General features: G+C 40.8%; 1 protein-coding gene across 3 annotated transcripts in view; it reads left to right on the forward strand.

Moving 5' to 3' along the window:
• DPP10 (dipeptidyl peptidase like 10) overlaps positions 1–27,358 on the forward strand; it is a 453,359-nt gene that overhangs the window by 203,684 nt on the left and 222,317 nt on the right. The gene's annotated exons all lie outside the window — the stretch shown is intronic.

Genomic DNA, 27,358 nt, shown 5'->3' on the forward strand with positions numbered 1-27,358 from the left:
GTCATGGTCACAAAATCGAAGTTTCCATCACCAGATCGCTGTGCCTGATGTTCCCGGGCGACAGCACTAAGGCATCGGGAGGGATGGGACTGGCCCCCGGGGACCCTTCGGCGCCCGGGGCGGGGAGGGGGTCGTGCCGGAGCCGCAGCCGCGCACCTGCCCTCGGCACCCGGTGGGAGAGGCCCCCGGGCAGCGCTCGGCTCTCCCTCGCCCCCAAACACCTTAAAATATGCGAACGCCAGTGGAGGGGGTTTTTTGCACATGTCCGTGCGCTCCGCTTTTGGTTCGGAACTCCGGCACGCTGAATGGGCTCACAGGACGTGGGGAACTGCATTTCACGTTTTCATTCTCCGCTACATCCATACGCGGAGCTTAATTTTCCGTCGATACACTCGTATTGAGTGAAAAACAGCAGCAGTGGAAGCTGCTGGGCTCAGATCTGCTTTAGAAAGCCCGAGTCCGAGTACCCAGTCCTGCAAGCACACCCACATTCAGCTCTGAGGGGTCCGTCCAGTATCAGTGAACTCATTCATTTAAATAAATTTAAAGATGCATGCTTTCTGCTCGGAAATGTATGCACTATGGCACATTTTCATGTAATGCTGGTAAAATAATACATTTGATCTTTCTTGAATAAATTAATTGCATAAGTTACGTGATCTGACATAGATGGGTAACTTCTATCAGTGCTTAAATTCTATGCAAATAGAATTTATGGAAAAGTGAGGATCATTTTAAATGGACTCAGAGGTTCATAGAGCTCATAAATTTCAAGGACATTGTTTTTCTTTAGAGGGATACTGCTATTAGATGTAATAAAAAGTACTTGAACTTAACCAATCTCTATTTCTTTATATCCAGTTCAGAGATGTTGAATTGGCAATTATTGGAGGTGGAAGTCTTTTCAAAGCAGGATTAATATTGTATGAGAAAAATTACCAGTTTGGCTGCTTTTTTAGGTTGTAAGGAGGAACAGCAGTAAGATATCAATGTAAAGCACACTAAATATTAAGAGTTTGTCCTAAATATAGAAGTATGATTGCCTTAGTGCTGTGGAATTCTCAGCCTCTGTCAGTGGTGGATGTGGCAGTCACTGGTTTGTCTGTGGGCCTGGCTGAATGAAGTGTAGATGTGAAGTCCTGTATATTTGGATTGGGTTTTTCAGACCAAATTTTCTTGTCTTGATTAAAGTTGATGTTGAATCAGCTTTGGTTGCCTGTTGTCTTAGGTGCCAGGGAGATAATGCAGTATGGCATGCAAAATGCTGCTTTTAGTGAATAGCAAGTCTTTCTGTGGGTTCGAATGCCCATGATAAGGATGGAGGCCTGAATCCTGCAGTGAGCTCCATGCAGAATGAGGCCAGGGTTGTGGATGTCCATTCATGCACCTCTGCAGCAGCCAAGATCCATGGGACACGCTCAGCCCTGGCCAGGGCTTGACCAGAGGCTGTGTCTGACTTCAGGTTTGTTCTGGAAACCATTGTTAGTGCAGCAGCGTGGTGTGGCTGTGATCCCAACAGAATAATATAATTGTTTCAAAGTTTTTTGTTGGCTTGTCATGGTTGAAGTTGCAGAGTGAGCATGCAGATACTGTGGTGAGCATGGGGAGAAGAAGAGGGGTTCATATGTTCAATCCACTTTTCCATACTCCACAGCACTCTCATGGGCTTGCTCATATGGAAAATGCATCCTTCTTAGGGTCTTTAATAAATCCATCTCTGTCTGTGTACTCATGTTTCACATTTCATGTTGCTGGTGCGCTTGTGTGAACTTAGTGTGATACTTGGAGTTTAGTATCTATTCATAACAAGAAGGTGTCTTTTCTGAGAAGGGTTTCCTGAGGCAGCAGGGCCAGCAAATCTTCTCTGGTAGAGAAGTAGGAAGTCCTAGAAAGAACAAGGAATTGCACCAAGATCTTCTAAGTTTAAATCTCTTTCCTGATTCCAAAGTCTGGTTCTACAGACACCTCTGAGAGCAGTCATACCAAAGGTGAAGCATTTCTGGTAAATGTATAGGCTTGTGACCCAAACTGGGATTTCAAATTACAGCAGGCTAATGCTGGAACTCTTCAGTTTAAAGAAAAGCTTGAGTTGGCTGACTGAGGCACCCACAGCCATCACCTTATAAATAATTGGATACAACTTCATATCCAACACTTGATCTGATAGTACCTTTACACCAAGGCTCCCCTGGGACAAGGCATCCAATAACAACTTCCATTAACAGTGCTATTGATGTTTTGGTATTCGATTTGATAAATTAGCCAGATTTATTCTCACCTCACTGCTGACTGATGAGTCATATTTATTGCAAAAATTACAGTTTTATGTTCAGGTGGTAGATCTGTAGAAAGGAAAATAGCTGTAAATTACTTGTGTTTCTGGAATGCTCTATCCAAGTGCTCAGACTTCTGTCACTTGAGCGCTGTGTCAGGAGTGAACGTGGCTGCCTCAGTTCCCTTTAGAGGATGAAAATGAGTGGTTGTCATCTTGTAGCTCTTAAGAACTGTCCTGGGGTCTTGGACAAGGTTGTTTAGTGATCTTTTTCAGAAGGCAAAACCATTTGGTTCAAATATGTCAGTGGACACAGCATATTTGAAAAATCTAATGTACCTGAATGACTTGCTGGTTGATGAATGTTGCTGTCTTTGCAGATGACAAACTAAGATAATTCCTCTAGGTATTACCTTTGTGAGGCTTCAGTCTGTTTACAAAAAGCCAGATGATCTACACCACCTGGTGCTATTCACTGTTCTTTGTGTGTGCAGAGGACAGACCTTTGAAATTTATAATCATTTTCTCCTGAGCCTCTTTTGCTCTCCGAACCTGATGCCTTTTTAAAATTGATTTTAAAACAGAAAAAAAAGTGGATTTTTTTTTTTTTTACTGTATATAATTTTAGAATCTACTACATTATTCTTCTTGAAACAGGTAAAGGACAAATCAAATCAGACATTGTGCTGTACTAACTAGGGACATTTTTTGGTAAGCATTTAAATTACATGTTTAGTAAACAAACAAGGACAACTGGCTACTGTTTGCTTGACTGTCATGATTTCAGGAGTTGAATTTTTCTGTCTCAGGACCAGTTCCTGTGGTCACCAGACAAGTGGCACATTCTAAAAGTACATCTGAACAAAAGACAATTATCTGTGTTTTATTTTTTTGGTGGCTAAAGCCAAAATAATTTCTATTTTTATGTCTTCATTGTTTTGCTTCTTTTTCCCAAAACCAGACTCTAATCTTGTAGTGGGAAAGATATTGATGGATAGCTGTGTCTGTCCAGAGCAATATTCGCCTTAATGAGGTTTTGTCAAGGTGAAAGGGCTCTCCCTTGCCCCACTCAGGTAATTTTGAGCTTGATGGGTCAGGCAGAAACTTGAACTCTTAATCACATACACACAACAGTTCCAGTGATTTGAAAGACTTAGGTGGTCAGGTCCATGTCCCCCACTCCTGCTTGTGTTCAGAGCTGGCTTCAGGCTGAAATAAGAAGTCCAGTTCTAGTACATATTCCCAAGTGACTTTGCATTTTCCCTGCTTACCAGCCTAGTGGAACTTTTACCTTGCTTTGCTGTGGTGCTCTACCCGAACTTACTGGATTGCAAGGTTCAACACAATGTCACAAACAGTAGGAAAGAAAAGCCAATAGAAGTGGTGAAATAAGGTTGTATTATTATGCCCAGAATATTTCATAAAGAGCTATCATTTGAATCTTAACTTTTAAATTCTATTTCTTTCACTGTATAGAGGCCATACTATATCTCTGCTGAATCCAGCAAGGGGGATTACAGGCTTGCAATATCTGTTGACTGTGTCACCAGTGGCACGAGAAGGTTATAAGAAAATGTATTACCTGTGGTGGTTTGTAATATTGTTCAGGATTCAGATTCTAGAGGAAGGCACAGGATGTGTCATCTTTCCAATAGTACATGTGGTCTTTATTTGTTTTCTCCTTGCTGGGTGACTGTTTCGATGTAGTTCAGCTGTGTACCTGGTTGTGGTGATTGGCACAAAAAGCCTGAAGCTTGTCTTCCATCTTCACTGCAGTTCTTGTCTTCTGCTCTGAGATCCATGGGGCAGGGGTGAGCAGGATCTTGTTTTTGGTGAGATGCTCCTGATGTTACTTGAGGAGCATCTTTATCTGTGACATCTGGTGAGTGCTCTGAGGGCATGCACGATCTCGGGGAGCTTGAGCCGTATATGTTTTGCACATGAGGGTATTTCTCTGTACATCTCAAATTCACAAGTGATGAGTGTCAGATGAGTGTCAGAAATTCACTTTCCTAATGCAGAAAACTTTACCAAGACCCTTCCAGTGCTTTATCCACCCTCTGCCCTGGGGCACAACCACAAAGAGGTGTCTGCTGGTGGACACAAGGCAAGGTGATCACGCTGATGCTCTCTTGTTCTTGGTACCCTCCCCTCATGGTTCCTGTGCCTTTTTGCCATGTGCCTTGCTTGCAAAGCAGCGTGTGGGAACCTAGGCAGCATCACCCAGCACCTGACTTCCAGCATTTAGAGCCCTCCGCTTGCAGGTGGATTAAAGGGATTACTTAATGCAGTAAATCAAAAACTGTGAAACAGGGCAATCTTTTTGGCTCTTGTGTGCTAGAAAGAATTGCAGGCATGCTGCAGGTTACTTAGTAGCCTCAGATATTTGAATATACATATTGTATTAGCTATTTTAAAAAACAGCGTCAGTGTTTTATTCCCAGCATCTTCCAACTGAAAGTATTGCTTCAGGTAAGCTGTTTTGATAATTAACAAGAGGGAGGAACTCTTTAAGCAGAGATGTTGTTTGATGTTATTCTCAAATTTGAAAGCCATCATTTTATCACTTTTTAATAACTTGGGGGCATTTGGAGAATACATGCATGTGTTAGTGACACGCAAATATGACCACTGACTCTCTTCCCATGGTGGTGGTAAAGAATGTAATAAATGATCCCTAGAGGGATATCGTAGTTTTTCTTGTTGTTGTGTTTTGCTGTGAGTTTTTTTGAAACTAACAGAGCTTTGAAATTTGTCTGACCTATGGAAGGACTTGTAGGTGTACAAGTTTGTATTTCACGTATTTTACTTCCTTTAACATTGCATCCAAAGGCACAGGTCATCTCACCTGCTGCCACACCTGCCTGTGTCCTGCCACCAGGTACCTGTAACTTGTTGACACCATCTTTATAAGTCTTACGGGACCTGTGTCATATTTCAAGTCGATGCATTAGTCACAGAATCTTGGATATCTCAAACTCTGTCCCTTTCCACTTTAATCATACACTTATATGCTTCACTCATCTGCATCGAATGATGTTCATTAATATATGATAGTAAAAAGCACAATGCTGGTGGTGACTGATGATGATAAATTACTGTATTTATTCATTAGGAAGGACATTGGATGACCTACAGATCCAAGGCTGAAGCTAAAAGACCTTTTCTAATCTTTCTTGACACTGCTGGTAACAGCCACATAACTTACTACGTGTTATTTATGTAGAGAATCTGTAAATAGTTTTGACTGATTCTAAGATAAAATAGATAAAACCCCTCTGGCGTTTGGAGGATATTGCCTAAGAAAATCAATTAGAGAGTATTAAACAATGTGATAATTTAAGGAAAATAATGATTCTTTAAAAGCTTTTGGGGGCATATTTTAGACTGCCTGGGGCAATATTTGCAATTTACATTCCTTTGGGGAGGAAAGAAAAGCTTTTTGTAGCTTTCCAAATAACAAACCAGGCCAATATTGAAGTTTTATTTTTGAGAATTTGGAGAGAATTCCGAATGCCAATGGGAAAACTGTTAAACTTGCTTGAAGTGCTGGGCAAGTGCAAGAACGTAAATCAAACACTGCCAGTGCGAGTGATCATTCATCCCCCGTGTTTGTTCTCTCTGCTCCTGGCAGTGCAGAGACTGCTGACCTCCTTTCCCCCTTTCCCATCCTCAGGCTTCAGAGCCCAGTTAAATCAAAGCCTTTAGGATATATTGGGGGAGTCTTTCAGAGCAAGGGTTTGAGTCTAAGTACACTTAATTAGCAGTGATGGTGTGCGGCAGTTTTGAGTCTTTAGGAAGAGTTGTTTAAATCAGTGGTCTAATAACAATTCTAAATAAACACATAATGGCTCTAAAAGTTGGGTGGCCTGAGTAAGGGCAGTTCAAGAAGGTTCCCTTGGCTTGCAGTACGTTTCTTTTGGGAAAAGCCATGGTAGTGTTTTAGTTTGGATCAAAAATGTACCAGTGAACAAATCCTGACTGACCCTGATGAATTTTGTCTTGCACCCCAGAGCAGTTTCAGACTGTGAGCTGGATTCCTCTAGGATAAAATTAAAGAAGCTGATGTGCTCCAGGACCACCTGTGGGGTGCACCAGCTCTTGGTGGGTATTGGGTTCCTGGGATCAGACTGGAGCTGGTCCATGTAACCTCCAGAAACACAAAAGCTGTGCAAATCAGGTCCTTAATACGTGGCTTCCCTGTCCAGTGCTGCTGCTCTCTCTTTGCTACGCAGCTTTAACAAACATAGAAGATGGTGAATACATGCATATATTTAAAAGCAGCTGTATGATTTTGGTTTGTTTTTTTCACTTGGCTTAGGCCTGGTACATTGCATGACTTTGTCTTTTTCATTGCAACACTGGGTCTGTTTCTTACATGTTTGTAGGTATTTGTTTGCTGTTTTTCAAACATACCAGTGGTTTTTTTCACCCTGGTCAAGAGAGAGATACACTGACATGAATGAATGAGTTGCAGGTTGTGGAGAGGTCTCAGTTTCACAAGAGATGCTTATGAGGACCACTCAGAATCTGAAATAGACAGGAGGAAACAAAACGAGTCTAAGTCTTTCTGGAGGTTTATAGATCATACGATCTTCTGTAGCTGAGATTTTTTTCCTAGCTCTACATAGGTGGATGTATCTGGAAGAGTTGCACTAACTTGAAAGAGGATGGAGATTACAAAATTGGAGAGTAAAAGCCCTTGTTCTGTTCTTGGCTGATTGCAAAATTTCTGTGTGACTTGGGTGGGTCCTTGAAGGCTACAATTTCAGAAATAATGGCAGAGTTTGAGGTGTGTTGTTTTGGGAATTTGAGATGTCAGAGTTGCCTGTGATGGATCTCCAGTGCACGTTTGGGGAAAGCTGACTGCCTTTTAAAAATGTTACTGAGCAATGCCATAGAGAGGTAGCTCACTTACGGTGGTCTGTTAGTAAGACAGTGGCTTGTGGTCAACACGAGTCTGACTCTCTGATATTTGTGTACTTCTGTGAGAAAAACACTAAGATTTAGGAGTGTCCTCACAATCCAGAGGAGTCTCAGGAAGTTGGTGTTACTGGTAGTTGGCAAAGAGTCTGGATTTCTGCCTTCAAGGCAGAAACCTGAGATGATAGGAAATATAGTAATCACAGTGGTTGTCATTTAGGGTGCAGTTACTGCTACCAAAGTGTTGCACTTCCATATATATCTGTGTTTGCTGTGCCAGTGGAGGAGCCTCACAGGTGTCTGGGGTAACACATGAGCTCTTCCTGCTGAGGGGTTATGGCACTTTGTTAATACTCACCCTCGAGACCATCTATGCAGCCTAGAAATTCCAGGTGGAAGATTCTGTATTTATTTCAATGTATGTTGTTTCTGTGAATGGAGTCTCACATTAGAAAATTTGTGTAGTCCTGAAAAAAAAGACTGTATTAGAAAATCAGTTTAATCTGATTTTCTTATACCATCCATTCTCTATCCATTATTCCAGGAAAATAGTAAATAAAGAGCCTACTTATGAATGTTGGGTATGAACCAGTATAGCTTTCAATGATTATCCCTGAAGTGGTTAATAGTGCTAAAGGCTGTATTTTATCCGCATAATTCCGTGATTTTGGGTAGAATTAGTATTCCCTGTTTATCTAACCCCAGCAGATAAGGGCTGAAAATCCCTTCTCTGTTTCTGCTGCCAGCACAATCCTGTGTGACTTAGCTGAGCAGGAAGGACTCTTAACCACTCACCTATTTCTCAATGATCTGTGGATGCTGAAGACCCAGCTCTGAGTGTTGCTTTCATACCACTGTGAGTCTTTCCATCATTTCTAGGAATTTGCACTTACACTGGTAATAAGGAGGAGAGGAGCAGCACACAAAAATTGTCAGCAAATTGCAAAATACCTGAGAAAAACAGAGTGGTTTTTTTTGCCTGTCTGTGTTGTGCTTAGTGTGCTCAAGTAGAGTATGGAGTAATGAGCCATAGTCACATTTACATGGAAACCACTTCCCCTAATGAGGGGAATGGCATTATCTATTTTACTGTAGTGGATTTCCATTAAAAGCAGGACTTCAGCACATCCACCATCTAAAATGTGGGCTGGCACGAGCTTGGTGGAAACAAGGTACATAAATAGGAGGGATGGGATGGATGAGATGGAAATCTCTGGCTGTGACCAGCTAAGGGAGAAAACAGACACAGTGTAAGAAATTCCTTCCAGGTGCTGCTGTGTGTTGCAATTGAGTGCCTGATCTTGCACAAATCATAATGAGAAACAACAGGTACATAAAATGAAAAGAAAAGCAGAAAGGAAAGTGAAATAAGGAGCATATTTCTTAAGGCAGGCAATTTAACCCTTGGAACAGAATTGCTGAGGTAAATTTTGAACTCTGCGCCTTTTGATGTCTTTAAATGAGAAATGGTTTCCAGAAAGATGCCCAAGCAAAAATTTTTGGCCCTTGGAAAAAGGTAGTATTCCAGGGAAATGTAATGGCTTGCAGTCTACAGGAGATGGAGTGATGGGGGTGCCTTGGTGAATCAGTGAATTACTGGTAGTTTTACTATTGTTGATAGTCGATACAAATGAACTCCTACGAGCGAATAAAAACGACCTTTATTGCAATCATCTCTCTTTTTTTTCCCTTTCTGCTGCCTGACAATGATAGAAAGTTCCTCCTCTCCTTTTTATGTGCTACTGTAAATCTTTGTTGTAACAGGAAAGGAATAATACGTTATCTTATATCTGAGTTAAAGAGAACTTTTCCTGAAGAGCTGCAGACTGAAGAATGGAATTCTACTGATTTCCATGCAGCACTTGGCAAAACTTAATATATATTTACTTCGGGATCTAAAAGCTGCAGCTGTGACTATGGAAAGCATTTCAAAGGCTGCACTTTGGCTGGGTGTGGTCAGCATTCATCCGTGAGCTGGTGTTAACTCCCATGCCAGGACCTTGATCTGGCTGTCAGAATTCTGAAAACTTTTTTCTTTTTTTTTTCCTTTGTTTTTATTTTCCTCCTTGAAAGAGCAAGAATTTTAATTATACAGCATCTCCTTTGCTACAAATTTTTTGAGGAAAGTAGTTATTTTCTTTTTTAATTTTTTTTCCTTTCTTTTCATTGCACAGACTGTTGCAGTGAAAGTAACTTGATGTGTGTCTTCCTTGTGAATGTGTAATATGGTGGTTTGGTTAAAGCAGGCACGAAAACACATTAACACGTGTTTGGTGGCTTTAGCAGGTCCATGTTGGGCTGTGCAGATGACTGATGTCCACTCAGCTCCAGTGGAGTGACTCTATCTGTTTGGTGGATCACTTGTTCTGTACCTCAGGGAGGTGTTTTTCTCCCAACAAGTCTTGTTTTACATCTGGTGTATTGGGACTTGCTCTTGAGACCTGGCCAAATCTAAAACATTGTTTTCCTGCATTGCATCTTTCTTCCTGACCCTGCACATAATAGGTAGACAAAGTCTGTATTTAAAAGTATTTGTAGAAGCAATGTTTAGTCACTGAAAATGAGTTAACTGGTTCTGCAAAGGCTCTTGGATTTAGCTGACAGATCACTGGGAGGCTTTTGCCCTTAAGGAGTTTCTTGAGGTTCTTGGTATGGATAAAGCTGTACTTTAAATTATTCAGGTGTTTTTCAAAGTAATTAAGGCTTCAAGCATGTAATGTTTTATGTATGCAGGTTAAAAATGAAGGTTGATTAAATCACGACGAAGGGAAGTTTATTCACAAACGACAGACAGTAATGTCTCTTTTGTGACTGGTAGAATGCTGTTGAGCCCACTTCATTACACTGAATATTGAACCATTATATTAGTGCCATTTTTTCTAAGTGATGGTATTGTTAAAAAGCAGACAGTAGAATTTGATGCAGTACAGCCCTGGCTGTGCTAAATAGTGCAGAATACTTCTTTTTTCTGTCAAGTATCTGATTTATAGACAATTTTTCAGCTTGTGTTTTTGAAATGGCCAGGTGAGCTATACAAAACTCAGCAAGACCAGGAGGCAGGCCAAAGTAATGATTTTCTTGTTGAAAAGTAATAGACATGCCAGTATAGCATGTAATAACAGTAGGTTTTACAGAGTGCTGCAGAACAGTAGGAGTGTGAAACACATATGTGACATAAATTATCTGTGCATGCATTTCTGCAGAGTTTTGGCTACAGTAACTCATTCATACTTTCTTTTTTTTTTTTTTTTCATTCTTTTTTCCAGTCACTGAGAGTTTCAGTGCACGAACTCCTTCAGCCCTTTAAAAACATCACCCAATTTCTCTCTTCTGGATTGAGTACCTTATCCTTTGGATACCTGTACTTGCTGTACAGGAACCAGTGACTGGTCTTTGAAATCTAACACTAACAACAAATCAGACCTCAGTGTTGCAGGTTCCAGTGCTGTCTCTCGTTATCCTCGTTCCTATCAGGAAAAAGAAAACAAAGAAACACCTATGACACAAATTTAGAATATCCCCCATGTGCTGTGTCAGTGTGAAATAGCTCATCTGTCCAAGTATTTCTTAATTATTCTAAGTCTGCTTTTTTAAGGGCTACTCTCGTAGTAACACTGGGGTTTTTTACTCTTCTGAGAGTGTTCCTTGGTCATTGTGAAGATCTGGAGGTATATTTTGAAGTGCACCAGCAGAGATGGTGTGTTGCCTTCAGTTCAGTGCAGTAAAGCTGCAGCATTGTTTTGTCCTGAGAAAACTCAGGCTGGCTTCAGTTCCTCTGATACCTCATTATTCTGATTTATAGTTGTCCATAATTTTTGTCCATACTTTTTGGATATTTTATATGAGCACATACAAAGGCACAGCTGCATTGTCTGCATGTCTCGTGTTTCCATTCCTGTACTCATCAGCCCATGTCATGCATTGTAACAGCTCGTCCCTCTGAGTCCTCCAGTTTCTCTCTTTCATGGTATCCAGGGAGGTCTGGGGCCTCCCCTAATAATTTCTGTAAAAAATAAAGAAACCAAACTTGCTCAGAATTATCTGTGCGAAGCTTAGAATAGGCAGTGTAGTTTAGAAGAACCCTGATTGTTGGAGAGAGACATTTCAAGAGTGTAAATCCTTTAAATTTCATGAACATTTGAGGCAAATCCATGAAATAAACTGGTGAGCTCTGTGAGATATCTTAAGGGACCCTTCATCAGTTTCCACTGGTCCTGGAGAAAACATAGGAGTAGGTGTTTCTTAATCAGCAAGGGTTTCACATTTTTGTTCCACTGAGATGGAAACTTCCAGGTGATATTATTAGGTTTTTTTCCACATGGGAAAAGATTCTCCTTTTGTTTTTGTTCTGCCTTGAATGAAGTTTTTGTTTTTAATTTTAATCAGGCTTCTTATTTTAATCCCATCAGAGAAAGAGAATGTTCCTATGGAGATAATGTTTTCATATTATGAGTAAGTCTCCTGCAACTTGACCTTGATGAACCACTGACACTGCAATGCCCTTTCTGTTTTTTGTTTGCTTTTTGTTTTGTGCTCTATTTCGTTGTTGTTCTTGTCTCTGTGACTCTCTTTGCTACCAGAAAAATTCCTTACCTGTTATCATATGAGCTCTTTTCATGCATTTTACGGATTAAGTTTTTAGTAATACTTATGAAAAATACATCTACTTTCTGAGCGTGCTACAGTCCTCTGAGACTTGGAGGTGTCTGTGCCTTACCTGCAAGTGTTTGAAAACAGCTCTCAGTTATCAAGATTTAATATCATTTGGGAAAAATCAGAAGTTAGTTGGCTTTTAAGATACTGCCCAAAGGCAATGCATTCAGCATGCAGCCTTCTCTGATGTTGGTGAAGCATGAAATTTGAGAGTCTCCAGAAGTTCACCTCAAGTATAAAACTTCTAAGTAAAAACAGGATTTGGAGGGTGCCAGCAGGTTAATCTGGGTGAGGGTGAGTTGTTTTCACCAAGAAAAGCCTGTTTCTTTATGGATCTCTGAACCAGGGCTCCTGGTACAGAGGCCCTCAGCTCTGAATCTGTCAGAATCACAGAAATATCCCATATTTTCTGGTGTACAGGGTTGTAGGACCTTTCATTATTTCTCTTCAAAGCAGCTACTGGTTTTTCGAGGGTTCAATTCTTCAGCTACATGACACCAAAGATTCTGTGTTTCTGTGGTTTTGTACTTCAGCAGTTGCAGTTCAATTCTAAGCGTTTCGGAAAGTTTTATTTATATTGTGACAGGGCTTCAATCGTCATCCAAGATTGAATTGCAGTTGGAGCATCGAGGGAAACAAAAGCATTTTTCTGAAGTCTGAATAGATAGGATAAGTATCAAGTGGATAAAAATTAATACTGTTATCTCCATTTTCCATTTTTCTGTTTCAGTTTTTCTAAAATAGCTGTGAATTGATGTGATTTGCAGTTTGCATTGGCTGTCTCTGGAATGGGGAGAGTGTCTTTCCGTACAGAGGAGAAGGGAGTGAAGAGGATTTCATTCTCTTGAAGTGATTTGATTTAAAAAAAATCACTACATAAACAGAATATTTGCAAACAATCCCATCAAACTGGAAAAAGAGGCAGCAAGTTTGTGTATTAGGAAAGGAAGTAGCTGAGGGTCTCCACGTGGTTTGACTGGAAACATTTAACTAGAACTTTAGGATTATTTTCATGGTGACCTTTCTTGCTCAAGGACTTTTGGTGAATATTAATAGTTCTATGCATATAAGGAATTAATTTAATTGAATATCTTCAGCATGCCATATAGAGATAACTTCAACCTGCTGCAGTCTGTGTTATAATTATTTGTGTATACTGACTCGGAGAGTTCATTCTGAATCCACTGCTGGTATCTTGACCCCCCAGATAAGTCCCTGCTCTTTGGACCATGCCAGCTGCTGAGATACTGTGGTCCTACTTTGCTGTAAGGCCCCAAAACCTTCGGAGTCAGACCCTGAGCATGGAGCAGTGAAAGTGGAGGCTGCAAAAAGCCTCTGGAAACAGTAATTGGAAGATCAACCAGTTGGTACTTCTGAAAAGGATTGTGAGTGCATTCATCCCATTTCAAGTCTCTGACCTTTTTTCCTCCTTTTTGGGTCCATGCCCAAAGACTCTTTCGGAAACTTGCAAAGAGTCTAATTCTGGAAGAAACATAATGGTTTATTTTGGGTTTCATTATTTTGCCACTGACCAAGAGTAGCTTTTTGTGCCTGGATTTATGATTTATGGACGTGTATAAAAGCTATTGTCTGTGCTTCCCCTATGGATTATTCATTTTTTTCTTTCAAAATACACTCACATCCCTGGAAGTTATCCTAGTGCTTGCAGTCGAATGTGGAAGTTTGGAGGCATCAAATCACTTGTGATACGAAACCAAACTGTAGTTGAATGTAACGATACCTGCTTCCCAGGAGGGTTTACACTTCGGGTAGTGAACATTTGTGATGCAGTTTGAAATGATACAATGGTAGGTGCTTTGAAAATGTTCCCCAGAACACTAGAAGGGCTCATAAACATGTAGCTGTTACGTTGAGAGTTACTTAAGTTTTCATCCTGGGATATGTGTTGTGTAAATTCAGTTGGAGATTTTATCGATATTTTCTTGGATATTAATGAAACTACAGGTAGCCCTGCTGCTCAGACAGTAGCTGTGTTCTAATTCACTGTGCTATGGCTTTGAAGAAACCAGCCTTACAGGAGTTTCTCCATTCTTACAAGATGTGGAATTCATGAAGCTGGATCTGATCCATATTAACTTTTCCTTCCAAGCAGTACAGCTTAGGGCAAATAACCCTTTCCTCTAAGCAACATCCCTTGTCCTCCACAGTATAAGCCAGTCTTGGTAGGAGTAACAGAACAGTGACTAAAAAACTTTAATCCAGTCATCCCCAATCCTTGAACATTAGGATAAACCACTCAATCCCATTTTCCTTTTCAGAAATGTTACATAATAAAGCCACCAGTTGTCTGGATGTAATCTGCCTCTAGCTCCTGTGCTGCTGGTCAGAGTGAAGGGCTCCTGTACTGGATTGGATCATGATACACCCATGAAATAAATATAAGGAAAATATTGCAACAGTTTGTGGTAGTTTTATATTTTTGTAATAACAGATTTTAGACAAGGTGTTGATAGTTTAAAAGCTGGGAAGAGGGGTATGGCATGGGTGGGCCACCCACTGTGCACCACGGCACAGACCAGTGCACACAGAAAGTGTGCCAGGTCCTGTGAACTTGGGGTTGGACTAGTACCCTGTGTTACAATCTCACCTCTGACACCAACTAATGTTAAGCTCTGCTGGAATAATGTTACGATCCCACTCCTGAAATAATGTTAGGGTCCAAATTAAAGTATGAACTAGGCCATATGCTAAAGTCAATGGTACAGATCTTATTTAACAGCAAGGAGTGAGAGAGAGAGATGGAGAGAGACAGAGAGAGAGAGAAATTGAGACAGAGAGGGGTAGAAGTAGTAAGAGACAGGGGGGAGAAAGAGAAAGAGAGAGAGACAGATTATAGTCAGCACCATGTGTCCCTGTAGTCCAGCTGGCCCTTCTTCTTCTGGTCTTCTTGGTGGTGAGGGTCCCCAAGTGTTCTTCCAGAGGCACCACTTTTATACAGCCCAAGTCCCGGGTGTCCAGAGGCATTCTCACAACTCAGGATGGCATATGGGTGTGTAAGCAGTTTCTTCCTTTCCCAAAGTTTGCCATGGTGGGAGTTTTTGTCAAAAATGGGTTACCCAGATTTCCTTCACCAGGCCTTGCATCTTCCTGTTGTTGGGTCTGTGCTTTTCCCACAGTCTGCACAGGAATCTTGTCCAGTGTGCTGGTTCCATACCTTTCATGGTGATTTGCCACCCTTTGGAGCTGTAGATGCTGATGTGTGTGTGGTTTCATCTCTCCTGGCCACTGGCAAACCTGGGAAGAAAATCACAGACTGAGCTTGCAAACACTTTGCTCTGGAGTGTGACTGATCAACATTCAGAAATGCCAAACGCTCACAACATCCAGCCTGAGGTACTTGGGGTTCTGAAAACCAATTTAAGGCAGAAATGATTACAAACCAGTAGACAGTAACCAATTTTCATGCCACTGTGACAAAGCCTTTTCAAATAATTGCATGAAAATACAACTTTGAAACATGTATTTTCTGTATTTCTAGTGCTATTTATCAGATATGCATCAAGTTGTTAAAATTAATCTTCATTTGCAAATTTCTTTGAAGCAAAGCACTACGACTCTGACTGCATCGTTATTAATCCCTCGATTTTACCAACATGTGGACATCAGAAGGGATGCTGTTTTACTTTGATTGGGCTTTTATGCAGAGAAAACAGCACATGCTCTGTCCATCTGCTTCATTAAATGGTAAACACAATTCAATTTTGTAACATTTAGTGCATGGGCATTAAATATTTTGTGGACCTTGAGTAGCTGTCTGGCTGTTGTATTTTTAAAGCTGTCTTCTGTTCTAGGTTTCTGGGTTGCCTTCTGTTCTTTTTTCTTCTTTTATTTATTTATTAATTTTTTATTAATTTTTTTTTTTTTTTTTTTTTTATTTGAAAGTCCTCTTACCTAACTTTAAGCCTTAGATGAAGTTCTTAAATCAGCAGGGAGGATGAGACAAATTTGAGGTATTTCAGCAGAACAATTCAGGCCATCAGTCTTTTGTGGTTAATTATAGAGGGAAGCCTGGGTGACTTTGCTCTTAAATTAGATGCTTGCAACGACGGTGAAATGAGTCTGGATCTTAGCCTGGTGAAATGATTTCAGATCCCAGTACAGGCAGGTTAAATCTCCAATGCAAAAAATTTTTTTTTTCTTCATTGCTATTAAAAATGCATTCTCAGAGTCAATTTTTATGAACATTTCCTCTGCATAAAACATAGCAATGTATGAGCTGGATTTTCTTCAGATGTTTGTGTGCTTTTCCTTTTGAAATGGAGAGCAAACAGAATTAGGAGGAACTAGGCAAGACCATCCCAGCCAGTGAAGAAACGGGGCTTGGTCTGCAGTGCCTTTGAGCCATTGCTGTGATGGTGTGAGGCTGCTGAATCACAATCACAGGGTCTGCTTCAGGGCTGATTTGTACCCGAACAGTGCTGGCATGATTCTGGGGATTTATTAGAGTTATGTCATGATTTCAGAGTTGTCTCAGGCTGCTGGCTCCCAGGAGAGGAAGTGGCATTGTGTCAGAGTGTTCTGGTGGCACAAAATATAAACCTTAGACAAAGGTGATTGACAAAGATTAATGTTTTGTAATTGGGAACATTAGAGGAAGCTAAAGACCTTTGTACTGTGTATTTTTTTAAAGCAAACAGCAAGCTGTTCAGAGAAGGATAGTGTAGATCAGCATAAAACCTCCCTTTTCTGTGTAATGAGAGCATTAGTTAGAGTTCAGTAAAAATTACTCTTTGCTTTGAGTTGTTTACTGGCCCTGTTCATGACAGCCTACCGATACCTGTGAGGCTTGAGCTGAGGACCTGAGTGTGCTTTGAGATCCGCACTTAAATATAGCACAGATATTACATTTTTCACTTCTGAGATGTTTTTCCCCCTGCAATTTTAAGGAATAATATTTTCCTTATGTAGCATCGCCTAAGCTGTTAACAGGCTTGTTTTATGCTTTTGCTGTCACATGAAGAGAGGGGAAATAACCATCATAGCAACTGTGTGGCTTTAGAAGGGAAAGACAAAAGTGTTACCTTTCTCCTGAAAACATCAGCTATAGGACAGGTGGGTTTTTTTTCCAAGTGTTCTCATCAAGTTGCAGTAAAAAGGTTTTCTCCATTCCATTTGAGTGCCTTGTGTTAGGGTTCAAAAGCAGTTTTATCCCTGGATGGCTGAAGTCAGGAAAACTTCTGTACAGACCATGGCACAGCTGACTCCAACAAGGAAGGAGAGAGGATTAAAATCCTGCTCATCAGAGTAGAGAGCCGACCCCACTGCCCTGAGCTCTTACACTGTGAATGGCTTCACTTGTTGGCATCAGGGTGAGAGCTCTGTGTTGACTGGAGCTGTTCAGACCTCGCAGGCTTCGTTGTGCTGGGCTGCCTCTGGTTTGGCTCTGCAGCCCAGGAACGTCGATGCAGCCCTGAAAGGAAGGAGGTGACAGAGGTGAATTATTTTGGACCTGTGATCAAACAGCATTTTCAATGAGAAAGAACAGCAAAGAGAACAGGCTGTATTGCAGAGTCCTCCTGACTTCCCCCTGCCTTCCACACTGTCTCCCTGCGTTTTGCTGTGCTGGAAGACAGTGTGTGCTGTGCTTCCCTGGTGCTCTGGCACAGGAAGGTGGCTGTCAGGGCACTGCTGCCAGCCACTCCAGGGGCTGTCCCACATCCCTGTCCCACATCCTGCACATGATAAAGATTTGTTTGAAGAAGTAGGGAAGGGTAAGGGTGACTGTTTCTGCTACATGAAGGTCTATGGACCCAGCAGGGACCCCATGGGATAAAATGTGGCAGGAAACATAACTTAGATACTGTTGACAGCAGTAAGGGGTTAAAGGAGAGATTTCTTCTTCCCAGCAATGGTTTTTTTTTTTTTTTTCTTTTTTTTCATTTGTGGTGTAAGCGCATCTTCAAGACGCAATCTCTATGTTTTTTCCACAAAAGACCAAAAATAAGATTTATATCATATAAATGTGTGATTGCTTTAAAAGGTTTCTATTATTAATAACCATTTGAGAGCACAAGGTTCTCTAATGAAGAGCAATAATAATCATGTAAAGTCTTTCTGTATAATAATGTTGCTGGGACTTTTTTGAAAAATATCTCACAGACAACTCTAGATGTCTGCTTGGTAAAACCAAAAGTCATTTCAGCACAATAGTGCTTTCATCATTATGAGAGATAAAAGAGATTCTAATGGAAGACATTTGTGAAAGGTATGTTTCTAAAACCTTTCTCAGCAGTGGAGCCCTGCAGGATGCTCTCAGCTGGTACAACATGTCGTAGAGCTTCAGGCCAAAGCTGTGTTCAAGTGGGTATTGTTTCACCAGCCACCCTTTCTAAGGTCCTAGCTAGGGGCTGCTTGCCACCTGTCTGTCTGCTGGATTAGTGTGCTAAGAAGATGAAAGGCTCCAGCTATTATGTTTTGGAAATAAAAAGTTCACAAGTGTCTCATGTTTCAGCTATTTTTTTTTTGCCTGTGGAATCCATCTTCTCCATGCACCAGTTTTGGTTTCCCCAGTATCTTTTTTTATTTTCTTCTTTTTGAAGGTGGACAGCAGCAGATCCTTCACTCACAAACGGCTCTCAGGAGTTACAGCTGCCGTAGGACAGGCTTGGCTGATGTCCCATCAGGCTGTATGTAGCCTTCCTCATCAAGACAAGAGCCCTAAGACACAGATAGTATCCCACTGGAAATCAGGACATTTTAGGATTCTTTTTTGCATCCATGGCCCTCGTCATCTTTCTCTTCTTTTTGCTGTCTGCTCATTGCTGCCACAGCGCTGCTGTGCCAGGGCAGGTGCTGGTGTTATTATCTCCTCCCATGTATTTTAGGGAGTTGAGATGCCCTTTTAATGAGATGGGAAGCTCTAGACTGTTGGATGTGGTTTGGATGTGGTGCAGATCACATGTCCCTCTACATTCTGCACATCAGACCCTTGTCAGGATGTGCTCCTGGCAGCTGTGGCACCCTGTCCATGGCCAAGATCCCCAGGGCTTCTGTCAACTGCAGCATTTTCAAAAGTTACATGAACACCTAAAGGCAGACAGGGATTCTATATGTGCCCATTTGTATAATGCTCTATCAAGGAGTGACTGAGAAGGAGGGTAGCAGGGCATGGTCTTTGGAAGTGCCTTTGTGCGCTGCTGGAAATAGACTGGGAGTGGTTTTGCCCAACTTCCCTGGGTGCAGATGTTTCCAGCAGGCCCTGATGCTCAGGAAAATCTGCTGGGTTTGTGCTGCAGCCATCCTGGGGCTGTGAGCTGGCTGTGAGCAGGCTGTGGGGTGAGAGTCTGAGACCCTGGGCAAGCCCAGCTGCTCAGTTCTGGGGTGAGCTGTGGCCTCGATTTGTGGGTTGAGGATGGAGCTGGATGTCTCAAGAGGAGTACAAGGACAGACCCCTGGAAACGCAGCCCCTCCCCTGGCTAAGCACAGCCCCCCCTCAGGAAGCATGAGCAGCCATCTAGGAAATGGCATTTTAAGAAACTGTAAAATCAGCAGATGGAAATAATCAAATTGTGCCTCATGTATTTCTTTTGTCACTGACTCCTGTATTAAGCTGTTCAGTTATTAAAAGAAGGAAAACCCCTTGAGATCTCTCCTGCCTTCAGAAGTGCTGGGCAGGGTGTATCTGGATCCACAGGGTGCTGGTTGCCTGGAAGGTCCTGGTGCCATAACACAGCAATCTATATTCACATGCTGTGCTTTCATCCCAAGATCACAGAAGAAACAGGATCATTACTGTATATTAAAGAATTAATTGTGTGGCTTAGTTTATTGGCAAAGCTGTGCACTGAGAGTAGAGAGCTTTACCTTGCAGGTAGCAGAGGTGTGTGACCTAAGCCATGGAGTTCATTTCTGCAGTTGATCCTGCATCCTGTCCAAACTTCCTTCACCTCTGGAATCCCATCTTTGCCCACAGCAGGGTTCAGAGCTGTGCCCCCAGAAAAGAGCCCCGTGGTGGATATCACACCCATGGGATTTTCCAGGGGAGGAAGGTGTTCATTTTCCCCAGTAGTAGGCAGCACCTTTTGGTCGTGATCTGAGGTGGGAAGTGAGGAGCAGGGCTCTATCCCTCTGTGTCTCTTTGGAGGTGTTTGCTACAAAGCCATAGGGTGGATCTGTTCCTAAACTTCCATCCCACTCTGACTCCTGGCCTGTGGAGGGGTGAGAGGTTCTTCTTGTACTGTGCCTCCTCTGATTAATGCTCCTGTGAAAGAGGTGTGCTCCTGCACCGTGCTGGCAGTAGCAGACTCTTTTCCCCAAAGGCTTGTCAAAGCTTCCTCAGCTATCTCAGCAATACTTTTATCTTCTATGCACAAGCAGTATTTAAAGGGAACAAATGGCCTGTGTGATCATGCCGGTGTTCATTTTTTAATGCATTTAATTCCTGATGCTGACACTTCGTTTTTCAAAGCGGGATTAGAACTGCTGAGGATAAACAGTGCCAACATTACATACGGCAGGAGTGGGGACCTGTGTAAAGCTCAGCCAGGCTTTCTTATTGACAAAGCCTAATTAAAAATGGATAGAGTTAAAGATTATTTTTGTTGATAGTCAGATGTCCTGGAATGAACTGTCCTGTGCAGCTGTTCTTTTTGTGGTAACACAAAGGGATTTAAACCGTGAGTTGATTCTAGTGTCTGTGGACATGGGCTGAACATGCCATTTCCATGAGCAACACCTCTAAACCCTTCAGCACAGCCTCCTTCTCTCTGTGTATTCTATTTAAGAGTCCTAAAATAGTTTCCTGGAGCACTTCCTCAAAGCAGGCAGATTGAGCATCAAAGGATTGTCCAAAGCCCTGGGGTGGACGTATTTATTAAGGCTGATTAACACAATGAATGTGCTGCATGCCAATTCAGGGTTCCCTATAAATATTGGACCTCCAAGAGTTTGTAGCATAATTTTGGAGAAGTGGTTCAGGAGCAGTGTTACAGCCATTGCTTTGCATTTATTTTTGGCCTTTTTTTTTTTTTTTCAGTCGACTGTGATTACCATGAAATTGCTTTTAAATTTTAGTTTTTATTCAGTGTTTAAACGAATATCATGCTTATAATAGTAAGAGGTGTACAGGCTGTCTTTCAGAATTAAAAGCAATTTTTTTGCTTGTTTGTTTTGGGGAGGGATGAGTAGTGACTTAGGGGCAGCTTTGTGGTATAGTGTGTTTTGCTTTAGGTTTACTGACGAATGGTGTTTTCTTCAACCAGCAGGCTGGCAGGGAATTGCAAACAGTGACCTCATTTATCCTACTGGAGCTCACTCTTCTTGACATTTTCATCAGCCAGTGGGAAGACGTTTGCTGTTCAACTGCTGCCAGCAGAGCTGGTGCTTATTTTTGTCTCGGCAGACTTGGTGAATATTCTGAACATTGTGTCAGTTTGGACAGTGTTATGCTCGTCCTACGTGGTGCCACGTTTTGGGCTGAGATAGGAGCAGCAGCAGGTCCACAGTGACAGAGGCAGGCTGGTTCAGTGATGTATTTCGTTACAGGTTTATGCAGCATGTGCTGTAAGGTTGTTTATAGGGTTGTTTATAAGGCTGTATATCATTTGAACCTCACTAGCTGGAAACCATTTGCAAAAATAATGCAGTGTACTACTGATACTTTTCCTTTTTCGTAAGAGATGCAGGAAATCTACACATATGTAATGTTGTTGTCTTGATCTTTAGGAAAGAAATTACTGAACCTACTGCAGATTCATGAATTTTCTTACCTTTTGTCAACTTTTAGCATGGAACTTAGAGGAAAGTTTTGCAAAATTAAAGTTTAATAGATGAACCAATAGTGAAATTCTGAAAGAAAAACACTTACTCCTGTTTTCCCAGAAACAATGGGAACTCTGAACAGTTACCTAGAGTCTCTTACTCCAGATTAGTTGTTTTCATTTTGTAAAATCATTCTTAGACTTCTCCTCCAACACATTATTTGTGCAAAGTGCAATGCACAATGCAGCCTAACTGGGTGTTGTGTTGCATAGTGGGTACTCAAGTCTTTCTTTTCTTCTTGTAACCTGGCATTTGCAATGCAGACATAATCCCTGCAGTGTTTGTTGTGGTAGTGCAGGGCAGAAGTGTCCTGGCAGATGCAGGATTGTAGACTGCCAGCTTTCTTTTGTACATGTCCTGGCAGTGATTTTGATGTGTGTCTTATTTAATGGAAAGTCTCAGAATATTTTTAAAAATTAAGTAGTGCTGTAAGAGTTCATATAAATAATATTTACTTAATATTCTGTAGTTTAAATGAAAGAATACCCATAAATAATAATAATAATGAATAATAGTTACAATAAATAATTTCAGCAAGTATTCAAACTTCTAAAAGTCATTGTTAATAAATGTAATCCCTTTTCTGCCCCATTTTGCACCAAGTTCCAGCAGGATATATAGAGGCAGGTGTGATGCTGATTGGGTACCTGCAGCTTGTTTAGAGTTTGGAAGAGTTTTCCTTTGGAAGCTATTTAGGTCTCTGCCAGGAACATCTCTAGTTCAGCTCAGAAACAATGCAGAGGATGCACTGCACAAAATAAATAATTAAAAATGTATAAGACAGAAGAATTTGTAGCTTCGTGTCATATAGTTGGCAAATTTGAGTAGATTTTTGCAGCTGTTGAGGTTAAAGAAAGGCAGGCTACTAATGGTTTTTTTGAGTAAGTGAAATCTCATTGAGTTTTCTAGCAAGTTTTCTCAATCATGTGATTAATTAATAGTAAATACTTTTGGAAATTGCTGCTGTTATGCAGATTACCTTTCCTGACTTCAGATTCTTCTGGAATAGGTTGAACTCTAATATTTGCTCTGCAGCGTTCAACTGAGAGCAAACACATCCGTCTCAAAGACAGGGCTGGCTAGTTTGCTGTGGTAGCATAATGAACTCATCCTGAATACTCATTTATTCAGTATCTCTGTCCATATCACTGTATCAGTGTTTAATCCTTAACAAAGCTGCTGGTTGCTGTTCTTATTTCCTGATTCTAGGACATGATGCAAACAACATAAAGTTCCCATACTATCATTGCACTGGACTTGCAAAATCATTTGTTTTGCTGTCTTGAAAACAGTACTTTCATATAACTAAGCTATTTTGGTGATATTTTTTGTCATCTGCCTCAGGAAATGATAGTGGCATCTTTGACATATGAATTATATTTCATGTTCCATTCCTATGAAAAAACCTATCATTATTTTCTAATTTTAGCTGCAGCTTGTCCATAGCCACTGCTAGACGATTTTTATGAGCAGTGCTCTAAATATCCATAGTTACATATTGTTTATTTTCAGGATATTGAAATATCTTAAATATCAGACTGCAAATAGAGATATGTGTTGGTATTTAAAATGCATGTAAATACTTTTTAATAGATAAATAAAGACATATAACAGTGAAATACATAAGGCTTGCATTACCATCCCTTCCCAGCATTCACATGTGTCTCCAATACTCCAGAAACACCATGGAGATGGGTTTTCAGCCCTTGTTGTGTATCTCTCCTTGGTGCTGTTTGCTGTTAAAACAGGTTTTTAACAAGACAGCATAGCTTTCCTTTATTTTGGGCATCTTCAACCAGAAAAGTCCCACACAAGTAAATAAATGTGTTTTAAGGCACCAAAGATGCCCTGTGGGAATCAGACCTGTGTCCAGGGATGCAGCCAGCAGAGCTGTGTGGGCAAGGCCTTTCTCTGTAGGATTTTTTATGGACTAGGGAGATTGGTATGGTCAATAATTTAATATGCATTTTAAACACTTAGAGTGATTTAGTGCATTACATAAGTGGAAGAGGGAAAAGCTGTATCTATTTTTTCCAGTTCATTGTTCATGATGATAAAATGAGTTTTATTAACTTCACAGTTGGTGCTACTCTGTTGATGCTTTTATTTTTTACTGTGTTTTGTTTTAATCCATTAAAAAAATTGACAAACCCAGATTATACTGGTTTGAGGTTTTTTTGTGGTTTGGACTTTTTTTTCTTTTTTCCTTTTTTTAATTTTTTCCCCCTTTCTAGTCTTGTGTTTCTTATTAGAAAGCTGCAATTCTTCATAAAACTGGCAGGTACAATTTTGGCTGAGTATTCAAACCTGAATACTACATAATACGCGTGCAGGAATAATGTAGACACTGAAAAATGGGGGAAGGTTCTTCATCAGGGGCTGGAGAATCATGTATTCTCAGTTAGTTTGAAGGCTGGGAATGCCATATAAATCACACTTTTTTTTTCAGTAAAGAATGCAATACTAGAACAGTAGAGAAGGGAAAAGGTAAACATTCATTCCAGAATGTAATTACTGAATTAATTACAGAAAATATGGACAAATAACAGAGCTGAAGAAAACAGTTTGAGAGACATCCTTGTCACTTACCTTTGTCTATGAAGTGTTGCATATCTGCAGAGGAGTAAGGCAGGGTTTTTGTCTTTCTGTGTGCTCTGGAGGCTGAACTGGAACAGGCACAGGTTGGTTGTGCTCGTTTGCCTGGTCTTTAAAGCATAGGACAATCTTTTATTTCCATTTTTCTTAGATTGTTGTTTTGCTCTGTGGAATCCACAGCAGATGACCCACAATTCATAAAGATCTGGAGGTGTTTGTTATTATTTATAAACACTGATAGTGTGGGTAGTAGAAAACCCTGAAAATAGGTAGGAACTGTAAAACCTGAATTGGAAACCAGAGTTTCCTATGTTTAAGAATTTGGATGACTATGGCATATTCATAGGAAAACTAACTTGGTTAGACAGTTCTTTAAGACAGGTTTAGGGATATTTGGTGGGCAAGAACAGCAACAATTTGACACAAGAGTGTATTAAATTATGGGAAAATGTAGAAAGTTATTAAAGGATGGGGAAAGAGCAGGGAGATACTGGAATAAGAAAATGAGTAAGGAGTGCAGACAGACATTACTGTCAGAGGGCTTTCTCGGTGTGTTATCTGCAAACAGTTCATTTTGGAAAGGAGAGGTCTTTGTGGTCCAAAGAACCGCTGTAGAAACCATTAGAGGTGATTACCAGGGCAGCTTTGTAGGATGCTGCATAACAGATCATCACTTAAAATTACTAAAATGTGCTGAGTGTAAATGCTGCAAGTAACAGGTCAGCTTTGTGGTACCTGCATAGAAAGCATCACTGAATGAGCATTTAATAAGAGGCTTTGGAGTTGTATTCATGTCCTAAGCAAAGTTTGAATGCAGAAGGTTTTAAATGAAGCACTGAAGCTTAACCAGACTTTATTAGAAAACAAATCGAAACAAACCCAGCATTTTGAAAATAGATTATGGATATTGAGTCATGCTTGGTTCATTGTCGTGATGGACACCTATAACCCAGATCCAGGTTTATCACACAATTACAGTTATTTGTTCAAATGAGCGCGTATAAATTCTCAGCATGTTTGAAGATATACTGTAAGGCATTTTCTATTGTCCAAATTCCAGAAGGGTGCTTCATTTATCTTGAGAGATCAATAAAATTTAAGAGAGCATTTCAAGATGTGTGAAGAAGTCGATAAAGAATTGTCTGCTTCAAAAACTTTCTTTTTTAAAGTACTGTATGAGAAGAGCTTAGAGAAGTAAAGGTCTTTAGTCCTGGAAGGTTTCAGAGCTCAACCAAAGCAATAGCAGCTTTGAGGATCATCAAGGGCACAGCTTCAGAAGATGATTTATACAGAGTTCTACCTTAGGATTCAGTCCCCATCTTCTCTGCCTGAGGTTGTTGGTGTGTCTCACTATCAGCAAAGCCCTCATCGAGGAGGAGAGCCTTCTGTAATGATCCTTTCAGTAGGGCCCCTTCTGCCTTCTCTTTAAAATGTGCTTGTGTCAATGCACAAATCCTTGATGTGATGTAGAAGGTGCTGCTGGACCAGAACTCATCATTCTCTTGGAAGTCTATATTTGGGTGACTCCCATGCCTTACTCTGGTGAGGTACACAGTGCATCACTAAGAAAGCAGCGGGCTCAGTCTGGCTTTCATCTGCACTGGGAGCCTCTGTGATTTTGGCACTGGTGCTCCAGAGCTGTACCTGAAATCAGAATCTGGGGTAATGTGTTGTTTAAGAAGCTATAAAAAAATAGCCTAAACCTGGTTAATATTCCTGTGGAGATGCACACTGTAACACACAGCTTTCTGAAGCAGGACCAACCATAATCTTCAACTCTGTCTTTTTGTCTTTAGTTTCTGTCAAGAAGTGGCTGTTAACCCTGAAATAGGGTACTGATACGTGGTAAAAAGGGAATTATTTCCAGAAAATTCCAAGAACATTTCCAGATCCTGAAATGAGGAAAGAAAAAAAAGCATGTCTTGTATCTCATTTTTCTGCAGTCAGGAAATGAAGGAGACTGTTGCGAAAACTCATACTGTTCATAATCCTTCTCAAAAGTCATCTTCTTAATGTTTGGCAATATGTAAAATTTTAGGCATGTGTGTGGAATACTAACTGAGGCAGTTTTAAAATTAATGTTACCTCAAACATGTTTTGAATCAACTTCCTGTGAATTTAATTAATCATTACTTCTCTGGCAATTCAAATTTACATATTTTTAAGGCTGGCTCTGATCCATGTTGGCATCTGAAGTACGGAGATCAGAACTCCTCTGAGTAATAGAGTGAGGCATCAAACAAATACTGAAACTTGAAATGCCATGTGAATGGTTACCTTCTGCTTCATAATAAAACTCTGGATTTGACAGGCTGAAGAGATGGTGTGCAGCCACTGAAAAATACTTCATTTCAAAACATGCTGTGTACTCTAGCAAAGGCAGCCTCTTGGGCACCTGTTTGCCCTGCAAACCATGGCCATGGAGAGCACCCAGAAAGTTTCCTTGAAACTTGGCACTTCATAATGTTTGGAAAGCAATACATGACTGTTCTCCCCATATTATCTTATCCCTGTCACCAACAGTCCAAGAAAAATGTATCTTTTAGGTAAGAACTAATGGAGAAAAAGTGAATAAAAATATCTGTTCAGATAAATATGTCATGATAGATGTGAAGTGGATGAGTAATGGTACCTCTTGTTAAATTGAAATTAAGGAAATATTTATAAAAAGAGCTTTCTTAGTGGGAGAAAGGTTTGAGGGCTGAGTTTTATTGCACTGTCTTCAGTGATGTGCAAAAGAGCATGATGTGAGGTAGATAATTTTACTGGCTTAGCTGCAGAAGAAAATTTGTAGTTACGAATTGCCTCTTCCACTGCTGCCATCAAGAGCAGAAGGAAAAAAAAGAGAGTTTCCTTCATTATAAGCTTCTAGGGAAGATGAAGTATCATTCCTGCTAGACTGCTGAGTGCACGCACAGGTTTGGGATTGGAAGTGGCGACACTGTCTGTGTAGAGACGATGGAAATTGCCTCATCTCTGGGTGAACATCAAAGGAAAGTTAGCTGCTGGTGTGGAGGTTTTGTGCAAGACTCCTTAGGAGATGCAGCATGTGTGCACCTCAACCTCTTCTGTGAAAGCACAGGGTTCTCCTTTCCCATCCACTCATCTGGCTCCTTGTGGTGGGAGTGACTACAA

The sequence above is a fragment of the Corvus cornix genome, chromosome 7 (genome assembly GCF_000738735.6).
Source record: "Corvus cornix cornix isolate S_Up_H32 chromosome 7, ASM73873v5, whole genome shotgun sequence".
NCBI classification, from domain to species: Eukaryota; Metazoa; Chordata; class Aves; order Passeriformes; family Corvidae; genus Corvus; species Corvus cornix.